We start from the raw sequence: 21,896 nt of genomic DNA on the forward strand, positions 1-21,896 counted from the left end.
GGCCCTTGCCTACGGAGTGCAGTGATTGGTTTGATATTTGAGGGGAACAGACTGTTGGGTTTGGAACTTAACAGGTTAAGAAGTTCCCATGATGCCTCAGCATTCTGACGTCAGCTTTCGAAGCTGGGAGGAGTTTCGTTTTCTCTGTTCCCCTCTGGTCTCTGAGGGAAGAGGTGGCAGTTTGTCATGGCTGCTGTGAGCCCAGGAGATTCCTGGGGAAAGTCGGAATAAAGAACTGATATTGGACAAACCTGGTCTCTGTCTGTGTTTGTCGGAAGCTAAGTGGAAGCTACGTGACAGTTTCACCGCTGTGTTCAACTCTGCTGAGGCGTGACTGGAGAGCTACTGAAGACGGAGCTGAGTGGCGCAGCTCGGAGGAAGCGCGCCGGGCATAAAGAGCTAATTGTGGATCGTAAATCAATTAGCGGGGGTCACGCCAAACCAATAAATCAATTTGAACAGGTTATGGACCCTTACTCACCGATCGTAAAACTGTCACAGGAACGCTTTGAAGTGCCGGAATGCGTTTGAAGTCGCTGGCAGGAGTTTTTGCCTGGTGTTAAGAGGCAAAGGAGAGCTGCGGAGCTCAGAGCAGCTGAAAGGCACAGAGGTTTGCCTGTGCTGAGAGCTGAGTGCTGGGAGCTGAAGAGCAGCTGGAAAATCGTTTCCCCACGGATGGGTGCCGGAGGAGCTTGTGATCTGTGAGTACAGCTTGGGGCCCCTTGGGAGAACGGAAGACAATGGCAGGCAGCCAGGTCTTGGAGGACATTGCGTTTGAAATGCTCACTCTAAGAAGTGGAGCAAGGGCTGTCTGGGAATGTGCTGCTGGGATGTGCTGTGAAGCTTCAGCAGGAGGCCAGAGCCCTGGAGAAGTATTGAGAAAAGCCTGGAGATGGCTGGTGCCCCTGTTCCTGATGCTTTAGCCTCAAGGAGTGCTAGTGAGCAGATCGGGGGGGCGAAGGATTCCAAAGGCAAGTGTAAAAGTTTTCCACTGTGCGTGCTGGAGTGGAATGTCAACAAAGCAGGTTCCCAGAAAGCCGCAGTGGGAGCCAGGCCAGAGGGGGCGGAGCTGGCAAGGAGTGCTTTACCGGGAGAAGGAGGGCCAAGCCAGCTGGGAGGAGCCCCGGGCAGTGTTTTTCCACTGGAGTTCGTCGTTGCTGCCCATGGAGAGCGGAGACAGCTGGGCAGGAAGGTCCCAAGGTCAACCAGCTGAGTTCCCATGGGAACCAGTCTCGGAGAGGAGGCCAGCGTGGGAACGCAAGGGAAGGACGTGGTTCAGACGCTGGGGAGGGTTGTTTTCTTATCACTGCTTCTATGGCAACTGTGAAGAACAACTCCAGCCAGGACACGGTGACACGCTGGGTGTTGGATACTGCTGTTGGTCAGCACCTGCTAAGCGAGCCTGCTGGCGAAATGCGGAACTGCAGGGCTGTTTTCGACAGGACACAACTGTGATGTTAGCAGACGGAATGAGAAAATCGGTTTCTGCTGTGGCTAACATGTCTTTTTCTCCTTTACAGGAGGAGCTAGAGGTCTACGTTGGGGGGAAACAAGTGGCCAACGTGAAAAGGGGGCAGAACAATCTCTTTGTTCTGGAGTCACCTCTGGAGGGTGGTGGGAATGCTGGAAAAGCACAGGCGCAGTGTGCTAAGGTTCCCAGTCATGTGCAAAAGTTGCACAGGTGCACAAAAGGGTACAAACTCCGGAAATGTGGGAGGTCCCTAGGGTGCAGGGCATGCAAGGGTGCACAGGTACATGGTTTTCCCGGGTTTGGGAGGGTAGCCAAAGAGCTCTTTGAGGCAGGTGGTCCAAAGGTTCAGGACATGATCTTCTGTGGATATGATCCTGCAACCAATGGGTGGAAGTTTGCATACCCAGAGGGTGATCAAACCAAGCTGCTGGTCAGTAAGCAGGCTGAGTTCTGTGAACAGGATGGATGTTCAAGACTCAGGGATGGTTCTGTTTTTCTCTCAGAATGTCTGTCTGATTCTGAGGAGGAAAGGGAGGCAGAGGCTGATCCCGGTGATGGGGACCAGGTCCAAGATCAGGGTTCAGAACCCGGTGATGGGGACCAGGTCCAAGATCAGGGTTCAGGGCAGGTCTGGGCATCTCCAAAGGTTGTGAAAGGAGTGTCCAGGTGTGAGGCTTCATCTCCGGTTAGTGTAATGGAGAAAGCTCACAAACAGGGTGTCAAGTCAGAGGGGGAAGAATCTGACGGAGAAGACACAACTGCTAGCCCAAATGGGTCAGTAGGGTTTCAGGTCACAAGTGCGTGGAAAAGTGTCGCACAGTGTGATTCTGGGAGTGTTGAAGGGGTTCAACAGGTGCCTGGGAAAGATGCCGGGAAGTGGCATAAGGCAAAGGGGAAGGTGTTGAACTCAAAAAGGTCTTGTCAGAATGGTTCGGCAAGAGGGGGTGTTGGGTTTGGAACTTAACAGGTTAAGAAGTTCCCATGATGCCTCAGCATTCTGACGTCAGCTTTCGAAGCTGGGAGGAGTTTCGTTTTCTCTGTTCCCCTCTGGTCTCTGAGGGAAGAGGTGGCAGTTTGTCATGGCTGCTGTGAGCCCAGGAGATTCCTGGGGAAAGTCGGAATAAAGAACTGATATTGGACAAACCTGGTCTCTGTCTGTGTTTGTCGGAAGCTAAGTGGAAGCTACGTGACAGTTTCACCGCTGTGTTCAACTCTGCTGAGGCGTGACTGGAGAGCTACTGAAGACGGAGCTGAGTGGCGCAGCTCGGAGGAAGCGCGCCGGGCATAAAGAGCTAATTGTGGATCGTAAATCAATTAGCGGGGGTCACGCCAAACCAATAAATCAATTTGAACACAGACGACCCTCTGCAGAATTGTTGTATGTGCATATAGAACCTGTTGCCCCAATTTTTTTTATTTAGCTAGAGAGATTTCTATCCTGCCTTTCTTGTGCCTATGATCTACTAAGGGTGGCTCGCAATCGTTTAAAAATCACGGCGCTGTAAAATACTATATATCACACAGGATTCATAGTCCTGTTGAAAGGCTGTACTTAGGAATGCAGAGTTCACACAGAGGGCTAGTTCATGCTAGGTCTGCTCTATCTGAAAAGCTAAATGGTAGCCCCAAGGAAAGACTGCAGGGGCCTGTGCTGCTGAAGCCAGTGTGAACCAGCTCTGTGTGATACACAGAGTTTGTCTATGCAATATTGCTGCTATTCTCTGGCATCCCAAAGTGTGTTTCTGATCTCTGATTTGGGTTACTTCTGAATCAAAGCCCAATTTAAACTTAACAGGGGTGGCATCTTCTTGTTCAAAGCCTGGGCTTGATCCCCCCCCCCCCAAGTTGAAGGGTTATTATAGGTTATGGCTGAATGAGGCTGTGTGTGCTATTTGTTCAAGTTATGTTTTATGTAATTTCCCAATATGTCATTTCTGATTAAACTGCACACAAAGGCTGTCTGTGACTGGAAGATTTGTGACATTTTCTCTGTGCCCCTCACAACACCCTCTTGGAGCTCCGCAAGCATTTGCATGTAATCAAGGAAAACAAAAAATGATACTTTTCAAGCAATATTTAAAGATCCCTCTGCAGAATAATTTCAATATTAGAATTCCACATGTCACTTAAATCATATAATGGTGCCTCAAGCTCTTAGGCTAATCCCAATAAGTAGAACTCTCTTCTCTGGTTTTGACATTTGTGGTGCTTTACAACTGCAAGGCGGAAAAAAGAAGAATATTGAATCAAACCATTGAAGTAAATTACTGCTGACATTAGCTGAAATAATTCATCCATGTAAAACCATTTAGATGCACAGTCAACAGGTATCTTATTTTAACATTTTATAGCTACATGGAAATCTTTTGCAGAAATCCAGCACTCTATGGCAGCACATGGGTAGCTTTTAGAGTGCATGATGGATTGGCGTCAGTGATCCCTAGAGATTTTTTTTTTTATGCCATTAGTAGCTGTTGTCAATAAATTTGAAGAAAAACCACTTGGTAAATTGAACTATTCGTGTTCTCTGTTCAGCACTGGGTAGCCTCCACCATGAGGACTAGGCTCTTTTGTCTTCTATTTATATGCACCTTCTGCAGGAAATTTATCATTACCTGTGTCTGGCTCAAGGTCATTCATAGAGCTTTACAGTTGAGCTGGGATTTGAACTTCATTCAATATTAGGGTCATTTCATATCAAGTGAGCCAACCTTTTTACCTCATGTCATCCAATTTTTTTTAATATGTTGTACACTTGTGGAATGATCAAAACTGTTTAAATCTAAAATTTCAATTTCAATTTTAATTAAATTAAAAATTTAATTTTTATCTCATCCCATTTGTGAGTTAGAGGGTTTGAAATTTCAAAAAGTTGACAATTTTTGCCTTGCTGGACTACACAAAAACCATAAAAGCTCAGCCCAAAATTGAGATATGTCAAAACTAATAATACTGTTGTGAGGATTACTGAGATAATGTATGTGAAGCACTTTGAACACTAAAAACACACACCATATATAAATGCTGGGTATTATTTCCTGTGTTTTGGGAATTAGCACAGCATTTTAAAATGTTGTGCCTTTAGTCTAAGCATTATATGCTGCAACTGGCAGACTACTCCAATCAAATATATTGTTATTTTTCATACCATGGAAATGCTAATAAATTCATTAGTGCACCATAGTTACAACTTCTGGAGTGAGCAATTAAGAGGGGAGCTACATAGGCTCAGTTTTGATGTGAGGAATACAAGCAAAGCCTTGTCACTGCTTGTTTATTCATAATTAAAGTGTAATTACTTCCCTGCTCCATTTCCTGACAATATCAAATAAACATTATAGCTTGAACTGGAATGGAACAGGTCTATCCCTTTTCATATAATTCATATAATATGGGTTTTTTTTTTTACAATGAAGCGGTGTATCAATTTTATGAAGTACTAATAGTGTTAAGAAGCACGCAAAGTTATGTGTAGGATGTACTGATTATGTATGATGCACAACTATAAGTCATGACCTTTGGTGGTGCCCATTTTTTCCTCCAGCCAAGGTGCCCGAGTGGTTAAGTTGGCATGTCCCCTGCCCCTACCTCCTGCAAATATCTGGACTGTATTACTGTCTGGGGGATATGTCCTCACCTACCTTGAAGTCTGCCAAGTTAGTATCAGCACAATGAAACTGTCATCTGGATAGTCTCTAGAGTCCAGCAAAGTAAGTGGCCAGCGTTCAGTCATCTTCTTAGCCCCAAGGGCATGTCTGTTTGAAGCGTTTTTAGATGATCACATGCTCTCAGCCAGCCCTGGTTTCCTGCCATCTGTAGAACATTCAGGGATAACAATAGAACAAGAATGGAATGCTCTGTCTGTACAGCCCTGAGCATAACGTCAGTGAGATTCTTCCATACCACTTTGTATCTTTTTCAGCACCCTTCAGACCTTTGCAGTCTCCCACAACGGTAATCTTAGTGTGATTTGAAGCATGAGGACAGTGTGGAATTCAGTTGTGCTATCTAGAATTACATTAGCAGCCTAACTTGCCTCTCTAAATTACTAAAAATAACATGGACCTACATGCTCAATAATGGCAATGTATTTCTCAGAGATCATGGCAATTCAGATGCTAGTTATAAGAATAATGTTCAGTTCTGTGATTTAATCTTTTTCACACTCACTTCAGAGTTTCTTTGTTGTTGTGTGTTGGCTAGATTAGGAGGAAGTCGACTTCCTTCATTCTATCCTTGTAATATGTTGGGAATGGAAAATATTTTTCAAGGAAAATTCACCCAGAGGTTCATCATGATACTCCATGAAATGGTTAGTGGAAGAGATTAATGCACAAAGCCTAAGTTTTTTCCATTTATTTTCAATATTCTATACAGTAAGCATCTTCTCTGAAACTGAGAATATTTGTAGGTGTATTTATAATTGTGCCAGAAGTATTTCAGTAAAGCTGAGGAAAACTTTGTTGCAACAAACTATTCTTTGAAATACATCATATTGCATTGTAGCAACCTCTTTTAAAAGTTAACATTACAGTGCTATGATAAAGCGACCAAAAATAGGCTGAGAGTTTGCATTTGCTGTTTTAAGATTATCTATTTTCTCTTAGAAGTGGTTGCGTTAACCTGTCAGCAATCCATACCCTCATTAGTAAGACAGGCTAATTTCTTTCCCTGATCTTTGGCTCTGTTTAGAAAAAAATATAATGGCTGGAAATGCAAGCTGCCTCTTTGTGTGGCTACAAATAGAAGTGCCAGTTGAACATAATCCATACACAAACACGTCTTGCATTCATTGACTAAATAAGGGTGTGTGACTAGGATTTGTGCATATTCCTCTGATAACCTTCATTGTTCTCAAGGACACTGGTGAGTTTGCTGATGGAGGCGTGTAATGAGCCATTGTTACCATGTGAGACTTAAAAAGCAATGCTGAGTTGTAAGGAATCAGCCATTAGTTGCAGCTAATGGCAGGTTTGAGAAAACAAGTTCACAAGGTTTTTAAATAATTGCAGTGCTCTGTTTAGCTTTCATTCCATAGGATACTTCTGCAGCAACTTCTAATACCTGATTGTGTTTAACACTAATAATCATTGTGAAATTTTATCAGTACAATAAAATAGGCAGATCTTCACTGTCAATATTTCATTCATTTGTGATTTATGAGTAAATTGATAAATTGGTATGTACTAGAGAATGTGTGCAAGTACAAAAGCAAAATTAATATCAACCAGTTATGTTTTAAGAAGTGTTTTATTTCATGGCTTAAGATATACTAAACATTATGCATATTCTAAATGAATATTACATTTCATATCAGTTTCAAATTACATAAATCAGGCTTGTCAGCCACTGTGATTTTTGTTGAAAATTCTTAATTAGAGAGACCAAGAATATATTTCCATGTCTTTGCTCTGGATACAGCCCCCTCTCCAGGGAATTGTAAGTCTGGAATGCATTTGATGCTGCATGAGGGGCTGCAACTATGGGTGTTTGGGGAAATTAATTCCCCTTATGAAAGCAGAAATGCCTTTCCATTCATATATGGTACCATTTGATCTAAGACATAGCTTTGGGCATGACCTAGGGTCCAGACAAATCTATATATGACATTTCTATACAAGTGCTGTTCACTCTGGATTTTATTTTTTCCCGGCTTATGGTCAAATATATTTATCATACGTACCTGTATAAATTTGTTGTTATTTAGGGATCCCTTCCCCTGATGAGCTATTTTTAATACCTGGAAATCTTTTGAAGTTTTTTCATACCTTTCAGTATCAGTCTATGTGGCAATAAATATTTAAGTCATTCTTCTTTTCCAACTTCGCCCCTGTTCCTAAACAGTTATGTAAGCATCCTTGTCTGTAATGCCACTGAAATGGCAGAGTAGAGTTTTATAGTTTCTAGGTGTCCTGCTCCTACGACATGCCATCACTAACCAAATTTATATTGATTGTCTTAAATGTAAATAGAAGGCACTGCAGAGTCTGGTACTAAAGAGTTTCATTGTTTTGCACTGCCCTTTCTGTACAAGAGATTCCTTGGGTTCTTCTAGCATAGCAAGACTGTGGAACTGAGTGCTTGGGAGAATTAGCATTGAACTGTTACATTTATAAGGTATTAATTTTTATTGATTATTATATTACATTACTGAGGCCTATTTCGGGTCTGAACTTGATCAGTGCTTGAGCATCAATAAACAATTATTAGCATCTAAGCTTTTCAAGGAATAATGTGATGTAAGAAATATTATATTATATTTAATTCACAGAAACAAGCTTCCCTGTAATATGTATTGTCTACATGTATTTGCTTTATTAAAAACAGCTCTGTCAGGAATCAAATATCTGTTACATACTAAGATTCCAACATATTTCACATTTTGACCAATACCATAAGTTCACCAGGGAAAACCAAACAAACAACTTACTATTCAGTGTTTTGATCTGAAATACATTGTGCTGTTCACTGAAATAAAATTAATGGATTGGTGAAGATCAAGTACTTCCTCTAACAATTGCCTTGATTAAATTAGGTGTTCAGTTGTGTAGCTCACTCTCTGGTTCCAAGAGTCACTACTAGTGACCTCCATTGTATTAATTTAAAATGGATATTCAGACAGATGCCACCTTTGACTTCTCCAGCATCAAGAATCCTTGTAAGGTCCCATGCTGAAGCAGAGGTTCCTCCTTCAGTCCTTTTATCCACATTAGTCATCTGAGAGAACAATACTTGAGAAGAATGCAAAGATGGCCTCTGGGGAACTGGAATTGAGATCAAAGGTCACATGTTAAAAAGCCATTTATTTATGGTCCAATTTTTCTCTTAGGCATTATTCATGGCTGTCTTTGCTTTTCAAACAAAAGGAACATCAGTTCTCACAGGAAGTTCAAATGTATTGAATTGTGCTGGATTAATATATAGTATTTTTCTCCCAGACCTGACCAAAAGTATTTTGGTATTCTTTTCATGTAAGTCAGGGTCTGCATCATGCTTTTATTTCATTTCTTCTTTTTCTTTGTGGTTCTTTCTATAATAATCATAGTAACACACCAGACCTGTGCATTTTGGCCATTCTGCCAAAAGCTACAGTAAGGGAGATCTGCATGCAAAAAGAGCCTTCTGCATCTTTTGCCCTGCTGTGTCATGCTACTCATCTAAGCCTCTTTTACCTGTCAGTATGCATCATCTTGTGCATATTAGGGCATGCATGGACCCAGTGCAGGTTTGCTGGTTATTATGTGCATCACAGACACACATGTGTTACATAGCAAACTGCTTTGATAATATCCCAAACTTTTTTAAAAAATGGTTATCAGTGGAACTTTTTTCCATTAAATGTGGCCACTGCAACCCATGATCAACCCAAAGGTTCCCAAACAACTCACCTAAATACACACGACAATATCACCCACTGTCATAAAAACAATAAAAATTGTAAACATAATAAAACGACAGGCATCAGGAAAAATTCCAGTTTTAAATTCAGCTATCTCTGTACATCAGACAGAGATCTTATCTTAAACTGAACATCTGAATAAAAGTTAACATGAAGGAAAGCCATTTCAATGGGAAGGTATTCCACATCTGGAGTGCCGAAGCAGGGAAGGTTCTGCTTTGTGCTGTCACACAGAGGACTTCAGTTGTTGTTGGAGCTACAAGCAAAACCTCTTCAGCAGATCTTGCCATCTGGGCTGGCAGGTAATTGGAGAGACACTCTTTCTAACACTCAGGCCCTAAGCTCCATAGAGCTTTATAAATCCAACACCTTAGATTGGACCTGATAGCAAACAGCCAACTAGTTTAGAGCTTTGAGATTTGGTGACTCGCAATCCTATTTGTGGCACCAGCTAACAACCCGGCTGCTACATTCTGCATTAGTTTACAGCATTCAACCTGACTTCAAGGACAGCCTCATATCGCGTGCATTGTAGTAGTCTAAGCAAGAGGTTACTATGTCACACACTACTGTAGCTTGAACTGTGTATGGACTGAGAAATAGCTATTTCTGATGAACCAGGCATTGCTGGGCATAAGCGCTCCTGGCTACAGAAGCTTCACATGCTTTATTTCAGTGAAAGACAGAAATTACACTGTCTTTCTTTTTTCAATTACAGAATGCACATAGCAAATTACCAGTTGGAGCCCATTCAAACATTTCGAAAGCTTTGTGCCACTGTTGCCTAGGCTAGTAGCACTCCACATTGCACATTTAGATGGACATCTTCCTGACATGGAAGATTTCAGCATGTAGAGAAATTTTGACATGAGGCCTGCATTCATATAATCCCTCATGTGCATATTGAGATGGTACTGCTCAATGAGAACCATAACACAACATTCCCCCCCCCCCCCAAAATTTTGAAACTGGATAGAAGCTGAAATGACTAAAGGAGATGATCAGAAGTTCAAACTGAGGTAAGGAAACAGAAATGGGAATAGTCAGAAATAGGAATAGTCAGAGATAGGTACACTTCGCAAGGCAAGGAATTCAGTGCTGTGATTTTTCAATGAGAATTTTGGTTGAAGTGTAAATTAGGAGCAGTACACAGGACACGTATGCAATTTCTTTTATTTTTCTGTGTTGGATGGCAATAGAATGTGTTCCATTGTAAGGGAGAAGTGATATATGAATACATCATAAAACTACACAGTTACATGGCTTTATCAGGACCAGGGCTCATAAATCAAGGAATGTAAACTTCACTCCATTTGAAATCACTAACAACACTTTATGAGTTGGATGCATAAACTTTTCCACAAAATTCTCCCCCCAGCAGTGCTAGCAGCCCCCAAAAGGGTTCTCCAGGGGTTCAAGGGGCTGTGCTGAACACAGGAAATCAGGTGGAGACTCTTTCCATGAGCTAGAGCTTGGCTTGCAGAGGGTGCTTACATCCAATTTTCTACAGTCTCTCCCTTCCCATCAACCCCTGTTACCACATCCACCCCAATTCAGTCAGTTTCCCCAATCCTAGGGAAAGCCTCTTGAGGAGGAGGAGGGGAGCTCATTCCCTTATGCAGGCCGATCTCTGTAGAGTCTGTGATACTTAATTCTATTATGCACCTGACGTACAAAACACAGTCCCACCCTTTGAACCCAAAGCAGATATATTATTATGTCAGCTGCAAGCTGTCAGCTGTTGACTGTCCTTCCAGTAGCACCTTAGAGACCAACTAAGTTTGTTATTGGTATGAGCTTTCGTGTGCATGCACACTTCTTCAGATTCTTCAGAAGTGTGAATGCACATGAAAGCTCATGCCAATAACAAACTTAGTTGGTCTCTAAGGTGCTACTGGAAGGATTTTTATTATTATTATTATTATTTTGACTACGGCTACCTACCTGTAACTAGAGCTGTTGACTGTGACTGGGGGGGAACTGGGTTGGTAGAACTATGACTCCTTACTACTGAAATAGCCGTGGAGCACTCAGTGGAATTAAGAGAAATAAAAATCCCAAGAGTGCAGTAATCCTCATTTAGGCAGAAAATTATCTGGAGTATTCCTGGAATGCTCTTATTATTGTTTAGGAGGGGGAAGGGAAGCTAGAGGGTGTCTTTTCTAATTGTATGTGGTTTTCTGGTAAAGTAACTTCAAGCAACAAAGGGAACTTGTTCAATACTTTGTACTCTGAAATGTAGCTTGGACAGAAATCCCACTATGTTCCTTGGGATATATGCCCAGATAAGTGGGTAGCCCTAGATATTCAAACTATTTGTATATCAAAGTATTTGTTCAGATGTTATTAACCAATGCCATTGTTAAGCTGCAACAGTGCTGGCCCCACCATTATGCAGGATGAGGTTGCTAGAGTGAGAGGTGAGAATTGCTGCCCAAACATGTAATCTTAGCCTAAGCATGCTTACTTGGGAGTAAACGAGCTCACTATCTACTTGTTTTATGTTTGTGGTTACAATCTAATACATTTTCAGCTAGGTTGCTGCTGCTGTTTTTATGATTATCAAGAACAACAGTCTTCTCCCTTGCACTATTACTGTGCAAAGTGCTTTTAAACATTTTTGCTTAACAGGAAAACAGTCAGGTGAGATTGTTAACAATTTACTTGTTGGGAGATGAGGCTAAAAAAATAAATAAAATGTTGCTTTTCTTGTGATTTACAAACTTACAAACTTTTGATTTTACAAACTTATATACTCCTGCATACCTCAAGACCCCACTGCCTTCCTTTTGAGTTGTCCCATTTCACATCCAGACTGACATTCCCTTGACTAACCCTAGTTAACTTGTAGAAGGAATGATTACTTCCACTTTTAGTTGGAAGACAAATGCATTGTATGTCTGATTAAAATTCCGAACATCTTCCAAGTGTTCAGGAAGAGGGGACATGCCACAGATACTTTCATAAACAGCTGTGGAAGCTAGCATTTCTTTTCTATAGTTCCAGATGAATGCTCCTACTTGTTGGGGGGTGTAAACCATCATTGTAAGCTGGTAGCAGTCACTTCTCTCCCCCCCCCAAATACTAGAATATAATTGAACACTATATAGTTTATATTGCAAGTATAGTTTGGGGATTTTAACATCTTGTGAATGTTTCTGTTTAAAATGTTGAAGTGAATGGAGGTGCCTAAGCTGGTGGCTGGCCTCTCACTTCCACCCACCCAACGTGCAGGCAGAAGCACTGAGACAAGATGCCTGCCATTGGTAGCCAGAAGGAAGCTGTGGATCACGGCCTCCCAGGGATGAGGTGGGGCTGCAGTGGATTCAGATCTGTTGCATCTCAAGCAAGTCTCACTGCTTTAATGAGATTGCATGGTGCCTTATCGCTGTGCCAGCTCCAGGCTGGCCTGGCAGTATTACTCTCTTCCCACTTTCTACTCTAGCCACCATGAACCGGAAGGCTGCAGATGTGGTGGTGGCCTTGCCACCCTGTAAAGTCCTGCCAGTGGTTAGTGGGGAGAGATTTGGATTTTTATATTGCATATAAATGAGAGAAATATACCGTACTTTCCCATGTATAAGATGAGGGTTGTTTTTTTACTCTAAACTAATGTTAAAAAACAGGGGTCGTCTTATACATGGATAGTGCATGGGGGGTGGGACAGACGGGTGATTGGTTGCAGCCACAAGCAGGAGGTTGTCAGCGGTGATTTGTGGCTGCTGCAAGGGCTGCTTTGGATTGGCGGCAGCTGCAGCAACTGGGTGTGTGATTGCCTGCTGCTGTTGGCTTAGGCAACAGGAGCGATTGTCAGTGCATGTCAGTCGGGTTAGTGATTTTCAGCATCCTCCCCTGAAAAAAGCTCAACAACTCTGGGCCATCTCCCCCCATTTTCTTAAATTTGAGTCCCCCCAAATAGGGGTCGTGTTATACACGGGGGCATGTTATACACGGAGAAATACGGTAAATAAAGTTGGAAGTTATTTCAGTCCTACATACAGTATTTAGCTAAAGTTACTACATTAAAAACAATCACAATGTTTTACTATTGTTTAAATTTACTCAGGTGGAATTAGATCATAATATTCTAATTGCTGTGTTCCTCGAAAGCCATGTCACTGAGCATTTGTGGCATACCAAAGGCGTAATGACAAGTGTGACATATTAAGACCTGGGTTAATAGTGGTGGCCCACATTATCTCAGCCAGCAAAACACAGTAAAAGTTAATTTGTCAAAAGTTATTTTGTCAACAATTCTTTTTTTAAATAATTAAAAAATTATTTGCCATCTACTATTTTGACATCCTGATCCAATCACTCATTCATTGCCTGTCCTTGTGACTGGTTGAAGTAAATTATAAGGATTTAATAAATTAGAGTAAAGACTAATGGCTAACAGATGTAGAAGCACTATGCACTCTATTAATTAATGCTGCTACAGATTATGTGGAACTAATGCAAATCACTACACGTGAAATGTTTATATATTTGAACATTGCTTGCATGTGTATTGGTGCAGCTGAGGAAAAGTATCTGACAGCAGAATACTGAATCTGCTCAGAAGTAAGTTCCATTGAATTCAGTGGTTCATAATCCATGTGTATAGGATTGCAGTTTGAGACATATCCAGGAAAATGCTGTGAATACAATCTCTGTGACATTTATTTTCATGAGCTATAAATTCTAATTACCTTTACCTTGCTGTGAAATGTCTTGCCTGTCCAAGGAAGGGAAAGGAAGTGAAGGATACAGTTTTGCTATCATGCTCAAACAGATACGGCAGTGTCAAATTCCCCTATGGTTTAAACATAAAACATTTACAAATACAGAAAATTAGTATTGCCAATGGAATGTTATCTCAACAGACTCATTTAATAAAGTAACCAGAAAATTTGAATATGTATTAAGGCATGCCATCTTTAGAATCCTTAACAGATTACTGAGTTGTATCATTTAATGCTAAGTGTTTTCAGGCTACAAGAGAGAAAATTATTTTTTTATTGTGTCTTTTCTTTTTTTAGTTTAATATATTACAGGGAATTGTTTTTCTTTGTGTTCCCATGAATTCAGACCTGCACTAACATTTAAATGCAACTCAGCCATGAATTGCAAGCTGCAGCTGAAATGAGTATTGTTTTTGTTAATGGTTTATTGAAAATCCAATTGTCCCATTCACATCAGTGGTATGAATAGTTGACTAAATGCCTTTTTTGTCCTAACAAGGAAACACTTGTTTGGATAAATGAATTAATTGCATGAGCATCTCCTTTGGGTTTTGAACAGTCTTTAACATTTGGTACCATCAAAGTAAAATATTGGAAATGATCCCTTATGAGGGTTTCCCCTTGTCCTGCCTTCTTCTTTGTTCCTTTTATTAGATGAACACATTCACATTATCTGAGGTGTGCATAATATTTTGCCTTAAATCAGGAAATGAGATGACTCTGCCAGGTGGCAGTGCCCAGAAAATCAATTAACTTTCATCTAGATCCAAACAGTTGTCTATAGTATCAGCGCCACAATGAACACCACTAGAGAATTGGGAAAGGAGCCCATTAGATACCTGAAGCAAGCTGGGGTTTAAGCATCACAATACTTGCTTTAATTTTAATTTGAAGGTGCTGTGTTTGAGAAGTATCCACATTTTATCAAACAAATGTCACATTTGACACCCCAGACTAGCTAAACAGAATGGGATTTATTATGTGAGTTAAAATATACATAATTCACAAAGGCCTCTTTTATTGAAAGCTTTACTGTTTAGTGTTTAAATGTATCTCTTTATCAGTGCCAGTGTGGTTGCACTCAGTCTTCACCATAAACAGTGCCTGTATCTGCACAGAACTGTTCATGGATATCAGGCAAATGAAAGCAAAATGCTTCACTTTGTTAGGAATGCCTCCTTTTACAAACCAGATTTGGATGAGATGAATATTGTCTATTTTAGAGGATTTTTTAAGCTGCCTAGAATGAATTTTAACACCTCCCTCATTCTTGAATTTCCACACTGATACCACACTGATAGCTGCTCTCTCAAAAGTTATACTTTTATCTGAGCACACATGCTGTTTTTATGTAATAATGGCTGTGTATGAACTGTGAAACTGCTCCTTATTTTGGATCTTCTCTTAGACTCAGATTACATGTGAACACACAAATGATAAAAAGCCTGTTTAGTTTGGAAAATGCAGGGGGAACTCCATGGGGAAAGCAACTTTGGGGACATAGAAATTATAGGTAGGGAAATGGTTTCTCATCTAAACAGGTTGTTAGCTACCAATGTGCATATTTGCATGTAATGTATATTTTGAGGTATGGGTGTATGCCTCAGTTCAGTGCTCATGTTACATTTTACAAATTGTGACTTGTTACTGAATGTGATATGAGAACCTATCCTCCATAGTCTGGATTGGATCCCATATACTGGGGATTTAATGATGAGGCTTTTAACCAGATACACATGGTGATAAGGAAGTAGCTCCCACTAAACTTTGTGACTTATTTCCAAGTAAAAAAAATACTTAGGCTTGGGCAGATAGGCAGAAAAACTAAGTCCACTTTTTTCAAAATAAATCACGCTGGAATCAATTGGGCTTCTGAAAGTGTTTGGTGTTAGGGTGTTAGAACACAAGCTGTGCTTCTGGAATGTTAAGACCTTTGGAAATGAAACCCCACATGCCTTTTTCCATTTCCACGTTTCCTTTGGTATCAAAGCATGAAGGTTATAATTGCTTTTTATTGTTGTGTGTGTTTGTTGCAGCAAAAAGCCTTGGGCTGCAGTTGCTCAGATGCATGAAGTGGTCACATAATGGATAGGTGTATATATAAATATATATTCAGAGTACTGAGAGAGTAGAAAAGGGAGATAATTCACAAAGTGACAATGAGAAAAAACATTTGTTTTCTACTTCTCTTTCCTCAGGGTGTATACATTTGGGCAACCATTTCACACACCTGACAAACAGGGTTTGAAATCTTAGGCCATGATATGTTTGAGAAACTTCAAATCCTATGCATGTTTACTCAAAAGTAAATCCTGCAATATTCAAGCAGGGTTTACTCTCAGGAAAATAAACATAGACTCACAGCTTTAACCTAAAGTGCCACAAACCATTTGCTGTTTAAACTGCTTCTTAGCATTTTGTAATTCTGAGGCTGACCATAGCTTATACTGAATCAGGCCATTGGTCTAGGTAAAGGTAAAGGTAAAGGTAAAGGTAAAGATACCCCTGACCTTTAGGTCCAGTCGCTGACGACTCTGGGGTTGCGTGCTCATCTCGCTGTATAGGCCGAGGGAGCTGGCGTTTGTCCGCAGACAGCTTCTGGGTCATGTGGCCAGCATGACTAAGCTGCTTCCAGGGAACCAGAGCAGCGCATGGAAACACCGTTTACCTTCCCGCTGGAGCAGTACTTATTTATCTACTTGCACTTGATGTGCTTTTGAACTGCAGGTGGGCAGGAGCTGGGACAGAGCAACAGGAGCTCACCCCATTGTGGGGATTCGAACTGCCGACCTTCTGATTGGCAAGCTCTAGGCCTTGTGGTTTAGACCACAGCTCCACCTGCGTTCCATTGGTCTAGGTAGGCCAGCATTATTTGCTCTGACTGGCTGTCTAGTCTAGGGATCAGCCATCTGTTTCCCAATCCTTTTAGCTGGAGATGCACAGAGTCTGAACCTGGAACCCTTTCACACAATGCACCTGCTCTGCCACTGAGCTCTAACTCCTCCTCTTGCTGAAAAACTGCTCCAGGTAGGCATAGCATTTCAAGACTATATATAGGCTTGGATGCGTGTGTAATTGAAGCCTTCTGTGCAGAAGTTTGTTCTAATGGAGCGTGACTACTTCTATTAATAAAAGTGGAGAATAATTTGCTGGTATGTAAACTCTGTACCTACTTCAGAATTAATAACTACTTTTACAGATACTTTTTTTGTCTTCTGGGGTTTTTCCTGAGATTTGAATGGTGCAGGAGAGACATATATACCTTACTCTCGGTTCTGTCTCCAAGGGGAGAATATATCTGTAGTTTACAGATTTATGTTTAGAAGGCCTTTATGAAATCGGAGACATTCCTAGCCCAATCTACACTCCCATATTATCACCATGTGCCAGTCTCTGGAAATTCTACTATGCAGTGGACATTCTGTGCAGCAGTTATGCTCCAGCAGAGTCACACATCATGTGGTAAGTTTCTCTGAAGCATTATGGTAGTTCCCTTTGTTTACATGCATATGGAGGAGAATGCTCACTGTGTGAACCAACCATCCACCTTACCTGCCCTACAGTCAAAAAGCAGGAACAGGAAACTTCCTTATTCAGGAACAAAACAGAGAGAAAACTAGCAGCTTGAACTTTACGGACTAACACACCCTATCCAATTCTAACTGGTTTAAGGAGGAAAAAACGACCACCCAATGAGACTGTTAGAGTCTAAGCCTGCACTTAAAAAGGAATATTATTATTTATTTAACAAAATTTATATACTGCAGGTTTGTTAAAGAAAACCCCTCTAAGTGGTTTTACTACTCATTCACAATAAAACTATTACTGCTACATGGAATCATCACAATGCATAAGGTTTTCTACAGGCTTATGGGTTTGTGGCAACAATGTGAAATTCAATCTTCCCTCTATCTTTGCTGCTAAGAATCACACATATACGCCAAAGTGAAGCCATGATTGCATAGATGGATAAACCCAGCAACAACTAATTTTCCTCCCTTCAATATCCAGTGTTCTGAGTGGCTCAAAAATGTGGTTTCAGCATTTTAAAGAGTGCATTGCCCAAATAGAAGTGTTAGCTGTGATTCAGAGTTCACCTGCAAATATGGAGGCTCCAGTGTGCCTGTAGACAGTATTTGATAAGACCAAAGCTTGCTGCAATTAAAGTATCCAATCTCACTGTACACAGCAGAGTTTGGAATAGGAAATGTTGTGAGCATAATTGGCAGCCCACACTGGCTTTCCATTGATGAGCTTTTTATCAGAATAAAAAGGTGGCGATGGAAGGGAACACCAAGTTAGAGGAAACAAGGTTATAACTGACAGGTGCATGCTTTAAAACTGTTTTCTTGGAGATAAACAATAAAAACACTACATCTAAACTTGAGTTTATGGCCATTGAGCTGAGAAAAACATTATCTCTCTCTGCTAAGAAAACATTTGTCATTTTCAAAATGCAAAGTATCAGTATCTAAAATGTCAACATTTGACATTGCCTAAAAACGCTAGGTTGTTTATTTTAGACATAGGATAAGCTACTCTGCTTGAAATGCAGGCTAATGTTCCTCTTTTCCCCCCTCTTTCTGCAAATGCTTGTCATTATGGTTAATGTGGGAGTCTTTAAGCTGAGTATTGGGTTTGATTACAGATTTTGTTGCTTGTGGTGTGCATGTGCAACATTTTAAATTGCCTTGCACCAAACATTATTATGGACCTGTTCACTTCACCTGCTTAGTATTGTTGTTTAAGGCTATTTTCCTGTCTTTCTAAATATTCCGATTTGCATATGCCTCATTCTCCCAAATAACTCTGAGCTTGTAATGATTATCAGTTTTCTGACATCTTTATTATACTATTATTTCTTGTGTACCCCTTAAATCATCAGGAATATGGCTGAAATGAAAGCTATCAAAACTGGAAGGAGAAAGGGAGATGGGGCCATCTGATTTCAGTAACTATAACTAATGAGTGAGACTCAAAGCAATCATTCACTGGAACATAAATTCGGCCAGTGAAAACAAAAAAAGGGGGGGGTTAAATTCCACTGGAACCTATTAGTTTAGTTTTGGCTCATGAGCTATTTCAGTCTCAAAGATCATCAAAGCTTTCAAGAACAGCTGAAGCTTTAACTATGGTAAAATTAACTTTCCTGTTCCATGCTTCTCCTTTTAGAAGTTTGGCGTCAAGGATGCTAATCTCCATCTATATCTAGATTAGAGCAGGCTTTATCTTCCTAACAGTTCCTGTTGCCTTTATACCTTCCATAGGCAAATTCTTTCTGCATAGGACAACAGTGTTCAACCAGTCATGGCTGTTGCATGAACATCTTTTCAAGGATGCTCCATCTCACACTGTTTTAGTTATTAACCCCAGACAATGCTAGAGATTCCCTAGACCCACTTATTACTTTTAAAGCTGCAATCCTAAACATACCTATTTGGGAATAAATCCCACTGAACTCAGTGACACTTACTTCTGAGTAAGAATGCTTAGGCTTGCATGTCAGCTTCAGAGTATTCCCTGTTTTTCCCCTACATTTTTGGTGTTTTGGATTTAGCAGCGAGTCTCTCCTGCTGCAGCCCTCTGTGCCTCAAAAAATCAGTTTCAGAGAGTTGGTGGACCCTCCAGAACAGTGTGGGGATGGCACAAGTGGGGTGGGGGCTGCAGGAGCAACTGGAAACAACAACATCTCTTCTCTTGTGTGTGTCTCTGCCACATCCGAAGCAGTTCTGAAAGTAGAACGGCAGCCCTGGATTTCATTTCCCTCCCCTGCATGGCCTTTCTTCATGTCATTAAAAATATATGCTGAAATGATCTGGGGGAGTTTTCCTCGTTTTCTTTTTCCAGCTCTTCCGGCTTATGCATACGCTATGCCTACAAAAGCTTTTATTTATCATCAATAGATTTTATTGCTGTTTTAACTTATAAAATAGCTGGCATAATAGATCTTCAGTAAGACTGTAGAACAGCCCATTTTAAACATATGAAGCTAAAACATGTAATTTATTATCTAAGCCACACGGTAGGTTATAAAAATGAGGAAAAGCTACTGTAATCACAGTTTTGCCTGCTCCATTACCCCGCCAAACACCCAATTTCCGACAAACTTATGAAATCATTCGGAAAAATCAATGTGGTATCTCCTATTAATTAGATCTGCAATGTTCTTGAACATTTCCCCCTACCCCCAGGAGTGTGCATCCTTCCTGTGGAGAGTCTTCCCCAACAATCACTGATCTATTTTTGTACCAAGGTTTTTTTTTTAATTGTATGAAAAAGTACTTCAGAGGAATATGTTTGTGGACTTGTATGTTGGTTACTCAGGTCCATTTGTACTTCTGACGGTTAGAAAAACTTAAAGTTATACTCAATGAGAAAAAGCAAACTCTTTTGTTCAAGTCTCTTGGTTGCTTTCTTGGTTTTGTTTGTTTTGAGTTTTTTTATTGCAATATAATAATATTTCATCAGATAGTTCACAACTCAGCTTGTAAATTCAATTCATGTTTACATATGTTTACAGTTTGTAAACATAAAGGCCAGCACTTAGTTAGGTGTGCTTGAGCCCAATGAGGTCAGTGACCTTTAGCATATTTAACTATATTGGATGTCACCAATATTTCTACATTGACCCACAATATTCATATCTGTTACATTATATTATTATTATTATTACTACTACTACTCTTAGGGCCAAACTAGGTGTGGTGGTGAATATGTCATTTGAAATGCTGTGGTTTTTTAATTTTTTAATTAAATTGTTAATTAAAGGGAGAGATTTTCATCAGGACTGCAGTGCACATGGTCTAAACCTTTCTCACCTGCCATTCTCCCCAAGGAAATCTTCTCTTTCCCCTACAAGCAGTTATGAGCCCCAGAAGACAAGCTCTCATGGGCACTTATGAGTCCTTGCTTTGTACAGCTAGTAATAGATGTGAGAGGGCATTTTTGTTGGGACTGTGGTTGGGGAAGATGGGGCAACCCTTCCCCTCACTATGAGCCATGGACCCAGTGAAATTCAGAGGGTTCTATGGCAACTATTATGTACATTTTAATGCAGTTTTTTAAGCAGCTATACACATTTTATACACATTTTTATCTCTGGTCTGTAACTGTAATAAATTTATTCTGATTCTGATTTTATTTCACATTTTTGGTTGGACTATTGCATTGCAAAATTCAGAAATGTGTGTGTTTTGAAGGATAGGCACATTTTGGTTCATGTATTGTTTCAGATAGGGTGAATTATTAGGTAGGCTTGACATAAAATGTGAACCACACCAAATTATTCCCCATCCCTAATGTGTTCCTCCAAATATTGAACAAATTCCAATCAATTCCAGCCAGCACGACCATTGGTGAGAATGATGAGAGCAGTGGTCCAATAACATCTAGAAGGCCATGCCTCTTCTACAGTTTTGTTAGTCATTAAATCTGATGTTTTTTAATCACATTTTCTCCATTCAGTCCACCACTTTAAGCTACCCTTAAAGGAAGTGAAAACAAATTAGGCAGCATAAACTAATAGAACTGTGGATGGGGTACACTGATTGCTTCACCAGGTTAGCAAACTTAAGCCCATTGATTTCAGTGGATTGACTGTAAGCATGACCAAGTCTAGGACTGGCATGTTACTCTGGCAAGGGCATTTGGAGTTACAAAATAGTGCATTAGTGCAAGATTTCGGGTTTGGAGTGATAGAAGTTATTTATATACTGCCTTGTCAGATGTCATTGTCACTGCAAAGAAGGTCAACCTAAAAACATATGAACACCCTACTGGATCAGGCTGAGGCCCTTCTAGCCCAGTGTTTTGTTTGCAGCAGTGACAAGCCTATGGGAAGCTTACAAATATAGTATGAAGGCAACATCCCCTATTACATGTCCCCCAGCATTGAAACTTAAAAGTAAGCTCTTCTCCAAGCAAGCCTCCTCTTTTTATTACCAAGGCTTCACCTTCACAGTTATAGCAGATATCCATCTATACCACGTAAATGCCCATGGTGCAATCCTGTAATATCTGTGAATTTGATACCTGCATTTATTCTACTGTGTGTTCACACTCACCGTTTTGTCTTTTCCCCAGCATGAAAGAATGCATGGATCCACCTTTCACATTACAGGATACAGATGTAGTATGCTTAGTGTGAGGTGTGAAAGTATATATACAATAGATTGAAACCGTTAATAATTTGGAATGCGTGTGAATTAACCTTGAGAGAATACAGAGAACAGGCTGCCACATCATTAAGTTAATGAAATACTGTGACTGAATTACATGTATCCTCTTGTGTTCCTTTTGGAGG

At 40.5% G+C, this 21,896-nt stretch overlaps 1 protein-coding gene and 1 long non-coding RNA gene across 3 annotated transcripts in view; one reads left to right on the plus strand and one right to left on the minus strand.

Annotated features, from left to right (window-relative positions):
* PACRG (parkin coregulated) overlaps window positions 1-21,896 on the plus strand; it is a 227,162-nt gene that overhangs the window by 166,495 nt on the left and 38,771 nt on the right. The gene's annotated exons all lie outside the window — the stretch shown is intronic.
* LOC308474470 overlaps window positions 7,787-21,896 on the minus strand; it is a 35,758-nt gene continuing 21,648 nt past the window's right edge. The window contains exon 3 of the long non-coding RNA XR_013984753.1: window positions 7,787-8,235. This is a non-coding gene — a long non-coding RNA (uncharacterized lncRNA). The remainder of the gene's footprint in view (window positions 8,236-21,896) is intronic.

This window comes from Podarcis pityusensis, assembly GCF_964106645.2.
Source record: "Podarcis pityusensis genome assembly, chromosome: 3".
In the NCBI taxonomy this organism is placed as follows: Eukaryota; Metazoa; Chordata; class Lepidosauria; order Squamata; family Lacertidae; genus Podarcis; species Podarcis pityusensis.